The 13,047-nt window shown below is 34.0% G+C and overlaps 1 non-coding gene across 1 annotated transcript; it reads right to left on the bottom strand.

Moving 5' to 3' along the window:
- Window positions 1–2,175: 2,175 nt before the first annotated feature.
- On the bottom strand, window positions 2,176–2,285 carry LOC119258314 (U6 spliceosomal RNA). Its single transcript, XR_005128185.1, has one exon. It is a non-coding gene; the product is annotated as a U6 spliceosomal RNA (small nuclear RNA).
- Between the last annotated feature and the right edge of the window lie 10,762 nt (window positions 2,286–13,047).

Here is a 13,047-nt window from a genome sequence, read left to right as displayed (position 1 = left end):
TGCATTTTTAGTCTTTTAACATAAATACAGATTACTTTCCATAAGGTTAAACCATTATCCATTCCCACCAACAGAGTAGTAAGATTTCTCTGTCTCCACATCCATCCCAGCACTTGCTGTTAGAAGTGTTTTTAATATGTGCCATTCTCATGGGTGTGAGATAACTCACTGTGGCTTTAACCAGCACCTGTCATATTGGAAGCAGTGATGAACACTTTTTCATATCTAAAGTGCTTCTGGATAGTCTCTTTGGTGAATCATTTGTTCATATCTGCTGCCCATTTTTTAATTGTTTTATTATCTTTGGATTATGTAAGTTGTCTGCCTATCTTAAATTAACTCTTATCAGTTATATATTGTGTGAATATATTTCCCATTCAATAAAGCATCTTTTTTAATCTTCTTGTGTTTTCTCTTACTGTGTAAAAACTTTTAACTTGGGGTAATCCCAACTGTTTATTTTTATTTTATTTTCCCTTGCCTTACATGGTCAAATTACCAAGCGCATCTTGATGTCAAGGAACATATTGCCAATGTTTTCTTCTATATGTTTTATTATTGTAAATCTTAGATCTAAATCTTCAATCTATTTGGAGACTGTTTTTGTGTATGGAGTTACATAGTGATCCAATTTCATTCTTTTATGTATGGCTTTCCAATTTTCCTAGCACAACTTATTAAAGATACAGTCCTTTCCCCATTGCCTGCTCATGGCTACTGTAGCGTAAATTCTATGCTTTGTGTATGTGGGTTTATTTCTGGACTTACAATTCTATTCCTTGATCCATGTATCTGCTTTTGTGCCAAAACCATATTGTGTTTTATAAAAACAGTGGTTTTATAGCAAGTTTGAAGTTAAGTAATGTTTCTATTTCTCTCCTTCCTCTCTCCCCCAAGATTCCTTTTGCAGTTCATGGTTTTTTGAAATTCCATAAATATTTCAATATATTTTGTTCCATTTCTCTGAAAAATATCCCTGGGATTTCAGTGGTGATTGTGTTAAATTTGTATATCATATTCAGGAGGATAATAATTTTTGATTATATTGATTCTAACAATTCATGAGCATAGGATTTCCTTCCATTTCCTTATGTCACTATATAAGTCCTTTAATAACATCTTGTAGTTCTTACTGTATATGTTATTCACTTCCTTAGGTTAATTCCAAGGAATTTAATTTTTTGAGGCAATTGTAAGTGGATTTATTCTCAGTGTTTTGCTATCTGTTCATTGCTAACATATAAAAAAGCTCTGGATCTTTGCATGTTGATATTATAACTTTGCTATATTCATCTATTATTTATAATAATATTTTTATGGAGTTTTTAGGGTTTTCTGTATATAATATCATATTATTTGTAAATATGATAGTTATTTCTTCTTTTCCAACTCAAATTCTCTTTATTTCCAATTTTCGACTGATAGCTCTGGCTAAAACCTCTAATGCTAAGTTTAACAAAAGTGGCAACAAAGGGCATCCTGTCTTGTTCCCAATCTTAAGAGAAAACTTTCAGTTTTTTACTTTTAAGTATTATAACAATTGTTGGTTTGTGATATCATGGACTTCATAATATTAGAGTAAGTGTCTTCTTTTTTCATTTTCTTAGAGTTTTTATCATAAATGGGTGCTGAATCTTACCAAATTATTTCTCTGCATCTATTGATATTATCATATAATTTCTATCTTTACTTTTGTTGATAAGATGTATTACACTGATTAATGTATATTAAATCATCCTCTATCCTTGGGATAAATGTCACTTGATCTTGATTTATAATCCTTGTGATATGCTGCTGAATTCAATTTGCTAATATTTTGTTAAAGATCTTGCACTGATGTTCATCGGGGATATTGGTCTATTATAATTTTCTTGTGCTCTCTTTATCTGGCTTCAGTATTAGGGTAGTGTTGGCATCATAAAATGTATTAGGAAACATTCCTTCCTAATAACCATGGCACATATTAAAAAACATTCTTTTTAAAATCAATCTGAGCAAGATGGATATTAGTTTTTCTCTAAAGTTTTGATAAAATTCATTTGTAAAACCATCTGATACCTGGCTTTTGTTTTGGGGAATATTTGTTTTTGTTTCAATTTCTAAAAAGTTGGGCTGATTTTGAAATCTATTCAATTATTCTACACCTTTTGACTGATGAATTCAGGCCATATACATAAAAATATGGAACGCTTCACACATATAGGAATCATGCTTGCACAGAAGCCATGCTAATCTTCTTTGTATCATTCCATTTTTAGTGTATGTGTTGCCAAAGTAAGTACCACACAGTAATTTTTTAAGGTAGGGACTTTATTTGATTTCACAGTCTTTGCCTCAGGACAATGGAATAGTACTTATCCATAATAGGGCAAATGTAAGCCTATGATTTATTAATTTATTTTCAAGTATATCTGTAAGATGACACCTTAATATTAACATTGTGGATAATGCTGCAACTTATTATAAGAAAGTCCACATATCTTTCTAAAGCCCTAATCAAAATACAGATGATTTACAATATGTATCATTGGTTCACTGGTTCAAACAACCCATTCGATTGCTTGCCTTACATGGAACTCAGATTCAAGAGGATAATGGGAGCAGCCTTGGAAAGAGAGTATCACTGATCTGTGAATTGTGGGAATTTATAGATATAAGAGGTCAGAGAACTGGCTCTCATAGGACATGGGGACATAGCAACTACGAAACAAAATAAACCTTATGAAGGAAGAAATATAGAGAGCATAAAAATGCAAGCACTAAAAGACCCTTTAAACTATCAAAAAATTCAACTGTGGCTTATATTACTATATGATTGCTAATATTAAGGAAAACTCATTAGGTTATTCTACCAGTAATAATAAAATGTTGCCTATTCAGAATTATAGTCTTCATAATCAAGAGTTGTAAATTTTAGTCTGTAAAAATTTTTAACATTGTCTCTCCGGGATTTTTAAATCTCAGAGGAAAAGTACAGGTCCAAAAAGTAAACATTATAATTAAGTTTATTCTGTTTAGTATAATTAACTCCAATACATAATCTGAAAAGCACTAAGCCCTTGGGGCTACCCCACATAAGGACTGACCTCTGGTACATGGGAACTATGTACTGGCCTCTCTACATAGATACTATGTAAACATTGTTTTAGAGACATGTTCATTAGCTATTTTCAAATATCTTTCTGATTTATTATAGGTTTGAAAGTTCCTCTGTTTTATAAGTAAATATGACCTAATGTCATTTTTGTAAGAAAAAAGGCCATTGAGAGGTGGTTTGGGTTTATGATCCATATTTTCATTATCTGCCATCATGTGACTGGCCTTACTCATCTGGTGGGGAGGGCATCATTTGATCAGTAGAAAATCCTTAGCATTTATCCCTTTTTCTAATTAAACACTGTCTGATAGAGGACATAAAATGGTGGATTTACCCTAGTCTAGGAACCTCTTGGAATTAAGCATGACTTTAATTTTTCTCTTTGACGTTAAGAGTGACAATTCTTAAAACAGAATTTTTATATCCCTTGGACCTGGTAAAGACTCATCAATATTATTCTCTAAGACAATGCCAGGATAGGTATATGGCGGTACAGAAATAATAAAGTTTTCTGAGGGGCATGTCTTTCTCTTTTCAATGGGTACTTTTGTAAGAACAATAATTCAATGTCCTTTTTCTAGTTTGTATTGGTCAATTGCCAAAGTTTAGACAACTCATTGTATATTTCATTTTTTTCTTCATGAGACATGTTTGGAATGAGATACATTAAACTGGCAGAAATTTAAGAACACAACCATATAAATGATAGTCAGTTCTATAAACACCATCAAAACACCATCAAAAGAATATTTTATTTGCTCTTATGATCAAACTTAACAACAGTATGTATCTTTAAACTGAATACAGGTGCAAATCTAGACTTACATAATTTTTCCTCTGAAGATTGTATGGCAAATTATTTTTGTGATAACATAAATAATATCCTTAAATTTCAGAATTCAAACAAATTACACAATTTCAAGCCATTTATCCTTTAATGTCTTTTTTTTTTTTTTTTTTTTGGTGGGACCCTTGCCAGAGGCCGGGGAACGAACCGGCGCTGCAGAGGCTGCAGGCAGCCTCGCAGCCCAGCGCTCAACCGCTGCGCCACCAGGGGAGGCCCTATCATTTAATGTCTTAAGCAGTAAGATAAACATTGAAGAGGAATCATTATCAGTTCAAATTTAATGACCCTCACCAAGAATCATGTTTTCCCATTGTACAGATATTTTATTATTCTATATTTAACTGATCAATGCAAGAAGGAATTAAATCAATATCCAACATTTACACTTATATAACTTTCTCTCCCTTTATGCCTAGACAGGCAGTTTAAGAAATTTGTATCAAGAAATTTAAAAATTATTTTATTGCAATCATGTGTGTAGGACAAGGACATCTTCTAATTCAGTGAGAAGAACAGAGTTAGAGAATATGACCAGAGTGAAATAAACAAACAAACCAGGAGTAGTTTGTTTTTTTTTTTCCAGTCAGCATTATTCTCTGAAGTCACTTATCCAGGAATTATTTGGAATTCTGGAGATTCATTCAAGATGACCAGAAACAACAAGTGTTGGTGATAATGTGGAGAAAAAGGATTCCTCATTCTCTGCTGGTGGAAATATAGACTAGTCCAGATCCTATGGAAAACAGTATGGAAATTTCTCAAAATATTTTTTTTAAAGATTTATTTATTTACTTATACAAGAACGGGGTACAGGCCAGATGTGCGGGAGGGTGAGAGGATTCACCAGAGACAGAACGGGGGACAGAACAGGCAGGCTGATGAAATATACTGCTGAAGGGAGTAGTGGGCGAGACAGGAGAGGTCTGCTGCACCGTGTGGGTAGCTCCCTGGCCAGTAGGAATTGAACCCGCACTGTAGAGGCTGCGGACAGCTTCATAGCGATGTGCTCAACCATCTGCACCACCAGGGGAGGCCCAAATTTCTCAAAATATTTAAAACAAATTATCAAACTCAACAATCCCACTCCATTTGAAACAAGGATGGAACTGGAGAGGATTATGCCAAATAAAGTGAGTCAGAAGAAGAAAGACAAATACTGGATGATTTGGTTGACATGTGAAACATAGAGAAACTAAACAAAAGGTCAGGCAAATGCAAACCAAAACAAACTGTAGAAATCTGACTGCAGAACAGAGGCTACTAGAGTGGTAGGGATAGGGTGGAGAGCAAAATGTGGATGTAGGGGGCCCAATGGACTATGGTAGAGAACTATAGCTTTTGTGAGTGTGGTGTTATAACATACATCTGTGAGCATGTGAAACTTACACCTCTGGGTCATATACAGTGTTTTAAACCAATATTATGTTAATAATAAAGAAAAAAATTTAAAGATATTCAGACAGAAAATAAGCATACAGTATGTGGTCCTCATCATTAATCATTATGGAAAAGCCAGTTCAAGCCAATTCAATCTATAAAAATAAAAATAGTGGCAACACAAATGATAGTAAGAGTGCAGAAAAATTAATCACTTGTGTTACTAGTGGAAATATAGAATGGTGCAGACATGTTAGAAAACAGTTTAGCAGTTTTCTTTAAAAAACTAAACATACAGCTATCAAAGTCCCAGAACTTTTGCTCCTGGGCATTTATCCTAGAGAAATGAAAACTTACATTTTAAAAAAAAGCTGGTACACAGATGTTTATAACAACTAATAGTCAAAAACTAAGAATAGCTCATTGTCTTTCAACAGTTGAATAATTAAACAGTGGTATATCAACATCATGAAATACTATGCAGCAACAAAATGAAACATCCTGCTGATATGTGCAACTTATCATTAATTATTACCAGATAATTCCTAGGTGAGTGACTCTTCAGAGAATTATGTTGGCTGGAAAAAAAACTACTCCTGGAAGTTTATATATGGCATGATTCCATTTATATCACATTTTGAGAATAATAAAATTATAGAAAATACGAGAGCAAATTAGTTGTTACTAGAGTTTAAGAAGGCAGAAGTATATAGGAAGTGAGTATGGCTGAAGGGCAACATGAGGGATCCTTGTAGTGATGGCAATGTTCTGTATCAATGCCAGGATCATGGCTATGATACTGTGTTATCCTTTTGTAAGATCTTATCTTTGGAAAAAACTGTGTAACGATTATATAAAATGTCCCTAATTATTTCTCATAATGCACATGATTCTACAATGATCTTAAATATTTAAGTGAAAAACACTACACTTTGAACAAGAAGGTGTGAAATGCAAATAAATATTCTTACATAAATTCCAACATATTTGTGGGGGCTATATTCACTCTATTTACTTTGGTTTCCTAATGAGGGGGAGATTTATTTATTGCCTAATATTAACCTGTCCTCTACATACATATTTTCCTATCCCTTTCTTGTGTTACACAATCTTCTGTCTCAGGTTGAGAGATATTAGATTATCGGAGTGAACATATAAGGGAATTATAAACATTACAACTGGAAAAGCTATATTTCCAACTTTATAAAGACACAGTATACAATTGACACATAGATTGACAAAAAGCATATCAATTCTGGCAAATTCTTTCCAATCTGTGCAAGCGAATGGGACAGTCACAAGGTTAATAGAAGCAGCAAACTCTTAAATAAAACAAATGTGTGATGAATCTAGTGAGAGAAAGGTAAGCCAGTTTCCTTGAAATTTGCTAATTTTATCATCAGTAGTGAATTTATTCCTTACCATTGGAAAAGTTCTTGTTATTTCCATTCATTTTTGTTGTTTGACTTTGACATGCATATACTTATATGTCCAGATCTTCCCCTATGTCAGCACTGTCTAATGGCTTAGATTGACAGAGCATTTTGCCCCCATTTCTGTCATTTATTTCCTTTTTCATTCTCTTTTTCAATTCACAAAGCATGGTGCCATTTACATTACAGGGTGTTCTTACCTGCATTCCCTCCCCAGATAGAAATCTAATAGGCTGGGTTTTCATTTCTCTAGCAAACAATATGTGGAAACTTTGTGTTCTGTATACATTAATTCTTCAGTTATTTAAAAGAGGGGCTTGTGTAATAGCCAAAGGTGAAAAAAGTCATTGCATTAGCTACAAATCCACGTTACAAAAATGAACTGTGAAAATTTTTTTTTCTTTTTTAATATATTTTTTACATCATTTTTCATTTTTGCACAATGTATGCATTTTCATCTTGGTTATAGTTCCCATATAATTCCCACACCCCTTATTTTGACCCTAATGCCTCCTCCCCTGGCCCCCCATAGTGTGTCTATGGTTTATAGTTGCTCTTTGATTTTGATTTTTACTTTATTATAGTCTTTTTCCCGGTCCCTTATTTAGGTTTTCTAAATTCCTGCTATGAGTGAGACCATCTGGTATTTTTATTTTTCTTTCTGGCTTATTTTGCTGAGCATGATCCCTTCCAGCTCCATCCATGTTGCTGCAAATTGCATGTTTATCTTTTTTGAACTGTGAAAATTTTACACTATGTGTTGGACTCTAAATCAGCATGAGAACATTCTGATTTTTTAAAGTTGAAATTGGTATTCTATGAATCTTGAATAAGATGGTGAAGTTCGACAGAATAATTATGAGGCATTAATTATTATTTAGAAATTTGCCTTTGCAAAAACAGTTGGAAGCAATTTATAGATACAATGACATTTAAAACTGAAGTAAATGAACCTACTAATATAGCAACTGTGGTCAAGTTCATGACTAGGAGTTTTCTAGGTACGCAGGGCAATATGGAGACAATTAAGAACAGAAAAATCTTGGCCCCCCCCAAAAAAAAACCCTTAAAATTCATAGTGGTACTACATTTTTAAGAGGATGTTATAATACGGTATAATTTGATTATTTGTATTTAAATGAGAATGTCTATTAAGCTGGCCTAGCTACACCGAGAATGATGACCTTTAATTCATAAGGACTTTTGGGGGCACTGTGTTAAGAAATAGCCTGAGGTTAAAATTGGGAACAGCAGAATCTGCGGCATGTTGATATATAATTTCTACTACATACTCAAGCAAGAAAATAGGCAAGGGCTAGCCCTCACGTTTCTTAATTGTCATCCACACTGAATGCACCAATTTGTTCCATATATGAGAAAATCAAGACTGAGATAATGGTGTAAAGTTTTCAAAGTTACATTATTAAATGTTTGAGTTAACAACTTATAAGAAAGGTTGATTGTCAGGGATTATAGAAAAACTAGACATTTAATTGATATTATAGAATTTTAATCTTCTAAGAATAAATAGAAATAAACGTCCTATTTTAGACAAGCTGAAATGATAAGGAAAACAAAAAATAAATGAAGTGTGAGATGAGAGATTATTGAGAATTTCAAAAGTGTTTGAGTGTAAAAAAGTCACAAATTCTTGAAGGTCAGGTTGTCTACGTATGTATCCTTTCATTGCCCAATTGCTTTGCGCATAGTGATCAGTGTATTTGCTAATCAATACTGAAAGGAAGGATGTAAGTTAGACAATGAAATATTTTTGACTGAGTTACAAAGACAGATTAGAAATTAGTAAGAAGAAATATATCCAATATTGCTTTTTGAAGTAGCTTTGTCTAATTGCTACTCATTTTCCTTCACTCACAAAGCATAGTATTTAACATTCAAGAATCTATAGGAAAAGTTAATTCATTTTTGTTTTCCCTGAATTCTAATCTCTGCTATACTCTGTCTTCACTCCAGTTCCTGATAAATATACGTACAGAGTTTTTTGAAGGATGTTGAGTGAAGGAGGGAAGAATGAAAGAATAAAGTCATTTTTACGCACAAAGTTTGCTTGGTATGGGGGGCATCATAGGAGTTATCAGTGGCAAAACAAATTAATATGCTGGTGAATGTCACTGTGGTCAGACTGTACAAATGCAGAGTTTTGTTTAGAGTCAATGGGTTTTTTTCCCCTAAGATTTATTTATTTATGCATACAAGAGCTGGGGTACAGGCCAGAGATGCAAGGGGTGAGAGGATTCACCAGAGACAGAGTGGGGAGCAGAACAGGCAGACTGACTGAAATACACTGCTGAGGGGAGCAGTGGGTGATACAGGAGAGATCTGCTGTGCCACATGGGTCACTCCCTGGCCGGCTGGGGATCGAATTTGTATTGCAGAGGCTGTGGATTGCTTCATAGTACAGTGCTTAAACCCTTGCACCAGCAGGGAGGCCCAAGAGTCAATGGGTTTTGACAAACTTCTGTGTTTTGAGGTCCTTTGGCAGAAAGAAGGTCCTGGCTAGTGCAGGTTTGCCATAACCCTTTCCTGAAAGTAGAGGTGTTATCAAGGGTCCAATGCTGGCTCCCCTTTCTCAAGATTTATGTTATTTGCCTATTTTTTTAAAAAAGATTTATTTATTCATGCATACAAGAAGCAGGGTACAGGCCAGATATGTGGGAGGGTGAGAGGATTCACCAGAGACAGAGTGGGGAACAGAACAGGCAGACCAACTGAAATACACTGCTGAGGGAAGCAGCAGGTGAGACAGGAGAGGTCTACCGCGCCATGTGGGTATCTCCCAGGCTGGCAGGGACTGAACCCAGCTGCAGAGGCTGCGGACAGCTTCACAGCACTGCACTCAACCACCTGAGCCACCAGGAAGGCCCCCTATTTGTTTTCAATTTGGCTGTCTATTCATTAGAATAGATTGTCAAACCCTTATCTAGGAATTCATCAGATAAAGCTTCCTTTTCCAGCAGGATATTGTGTGTGTATAGGGCTGTTAAGGAGAGTTCCTTATCACTTTTTCTTCTCCCAGCATGGAGACTGGCATCTCCATTGGGCAAAGAACAACTCTCATTTCAAAGTCAACCTTCACACCTATCCTATCCCTCCTAGCTGCTCCTAGCCTAATGCCTTTGCCCTTCTTTAGGACGAGGGAGTTCTATGTAATTACTCTTAAACACTTCTTCAAATCTGACAGCCCATGCTAGTTTTGATGGGCAGCACTTTTTCAAATAATACTAGTGCTGTTGGGTTTTAAAGTTAGATTAACATGAAAAAGGCCTAACTTATAGACACAAAAATAATACACATGAGTTAGGGAGATGTTTTAAAAGTCCATGATGAAATATTTTCCTAACATTTTCTGTTGTTAATTGCAATTGTCAGAATTGCTACAGTTGGAAATTTTTTCAGATACTGTATTACAATATTGAACTAAAAGTGAAATCAAATTAGTTTTGCAGTGTGGTAAGTCAGCATAAAACATCCTTTAAAATGAATAGTTGCATCACTGAGTATGTTCCAGTGGTAAAGATACTAACACAAAAGTATCACACATAAAATGTTTTACTTATGGGAACAGGTAAGTTCTGTAATTTAATTTATAACAGTCACAAAGCACTTAACTCTCTTAATATGTATTTCCTGTATGCCAGGGAATTTTAAAAACATCTCAATTCAACTATTAACATGCTCAGTGAGATTCAGTAGACTGATTTCTTGTTCTTATTCCAAGAGTAAATGATCTATTAGAGCAAGCAAGGGGTGAAATGTGGGAAGTAGTTGATTAGTATGCAATTAAGAGTACTGATAAGTACATAAAAACAATAAGTCACATGTTTCTTTCTCTTTTTTTTTTGTTCTGCTTCCATAAATAAAGCAAAATATTCCAAGAATCAAACAAATGTAAATGAAACACAATAAACATGACAGGGGAAAACTGAGTAGTTGAATAGCCATTTGCCAAAAGGATAAACTGTTCCAATCATTCAAGCAAACTTTCTCTATTACCATCAAAAAGACTATGCCTTAGTCTGTAAATGGTAAGAATGAAAACTGTCTCTGTACTTTCCACAAACATTTGAATATCCTATCAGGAGAACAACCTTATTTTGTAGAGAAACAACTGTGATTAAGGCTTACTATAGATCATAAAAAAACTGTAGGATATTAATAGTTCAAAGAACTTAGAGGATTTTTCAGCTGTAGATATCTTTAACAAGTAGGATATTTTAATTCAGCAGAAAATAATTTTTGGCATTATGTCTAGAAATAAACCTATTATAGATTTTCAGTTACTTGATAAGAATAACAGCATTTTACAAATCGACATTATTAATGTCACTGTTACATGACAAGGCTTTTTATATAAAGAGGAAACAGATTACTCAGCCTGCATGCCTGTCCTCTATGGACACTCTGTGGTTAGTAAATTTGGTCGATAGGTTTCTAGGACATGGAGGAGTTTAGAGACAATCCACATATACTCGCTATTATTATTTTTTCTTTTCTGTTGTTTTCTTAATTTTTTTTCCTGTTTAAAACCATTCTTTGAATACAGAAATAACCTGGTAACCTTAGAACTGTCTACCCAGCACACCAACACCAAATTAGGCTCCTCAATCATCTTGATTCAATTCAACCTCTTTTGGATATTAATATTATTGCCCCTAAGGACTTGGGAAAATATCCTTAATTAATTTTCCTCCTCTTCCCGGGCTTGTGATTCCTTGGAGATTAGTGTAACCTTTAGACCAGCTTGTTTTTCACACAGATTTGTGTTCTTGAAGGAAAAATAATGTTCCTTGTAAGCATGACCAGAGATGCTGTTAGTAGAAACTTCCCATAAACATTTACTTATTTATTTTCAATGTGTCTAGTTACTAATCTAAAATATTATTTTCTATTTTGTTAGCAGATTTAATAATAAAATTTGATAACCAGTAATTCTAACAACCTATAGTTAAAATTAGTGTTAGTAATTTAAAATGTAATTTTATGAGGTTAAAACATGAAATTTAAAGTAAGAGTTATCCACAATTAGTCATTTTAGAATTCAATGTCATATTTTCTTTTTTAACATGAGAGGGGCAGACAAAAGTCAAAGTCTTGGGTTTAGGAGTCAGACAAGGAATCAAACAAATAAGGGTTCAAATTATAGCATAGTCACTTACTAACTGTGTGATTGTGGATAACTGTGTAATCTTTACTCAGCTTAGGTTTCTTCATCTGTCAAAGATACAAATAGTATGCTTAGCATTGCATCCTTGCTGCAGGAATTAACATACACACTGTGACTTTAGAGTGCTCAGAAATACTATTGAAAGTTGATATTATTAACATTGGCTTCATTAATATTTTGCTTTTCCACTCCTTGGTTTTCTCCTGAATTTCCTGATTAGTGTTCCTGGTTTACATGAGCTGCTCTTGCATTCCTAAACCATTGCATTTCCACATATTATCTCATTTGATATTATAAACATTATGAGGTCTATGAGGTAGTCATTATTTTTTATTCCCTTCTCCAAATGAGGAAACCAAGTTATGCCATCTTTTCAGACAACCCAAATGCCCAAAAATAGATGACTGGATCAAGAAGATGTGGTCTATATATACAATGGAATATTACTGAGCAATCAAAAAGATAAACTTATGCCATTCACAGCAACATGGATGGCACTGGAAGGGATTATGCTCAGTGAAATAAGGCAGCAAGAAAGAAAAATTATCAGATTGTTTCACATATTGGAGGAATGTAGAGAAGCCAAATAATTGATAAAAAACTATAATAAATTAAAAATGAAAATCAACAGACAACTATAAATCAGAGACATTCTGTAGGGAAGGAGGAGAAGAAGAATCAAAAATAGGGGAGGGAAGAGCACAAGGGACTATGGTGATGGTGCACAGGTGAATTGGTGGTGGGAATTGTATGGGGACCACAACTGAGAGGAGAAAGTATACATTGTACAAAAATGAAGAATGATGTAAAATATATATAAAAAATAAACTTGGATTGTGATGGTGAAGGAAAAAAAGATCATTTTAAATGAACATTTCTGATAAGCAGATATTCTAACTTCAATAGCTTTGGGTTGACATGATCATTCTGAAGATGTCTTCCAATTTATTACAAATATCTCTTCATTTAGCAGTTAATATATGCCTATTCTATATGCTATAGTACACTGTCTAATATACTATATATGTAAACTATATAGCACTTCTGTAAATACTTGACGAGATTGGCACTTATACTATCCCTCCTTTACAGACAAGAAAACTGAGTC

Source organism: Talpa occidentalis, unplaced genomic scaffold (assembly GCF_014898055.3).
Source record: "Talpa occidentalis isolate TD23 unplaced genomic scaffold, MPIMG_talOcc4v2.1 talOcc4.4, whole genome shotgun sequence".
Classification (NCBI taxonomy): domain Eukaryota; kingdom Metazoa; phylum Chordata; class Mammalia; order Eulipotyphla; family Talpidae; genus Talpa; species Talpa occidentalis.
This window is presented reverse-complemented; position numbering and strand designations above follow the sequence as displayed.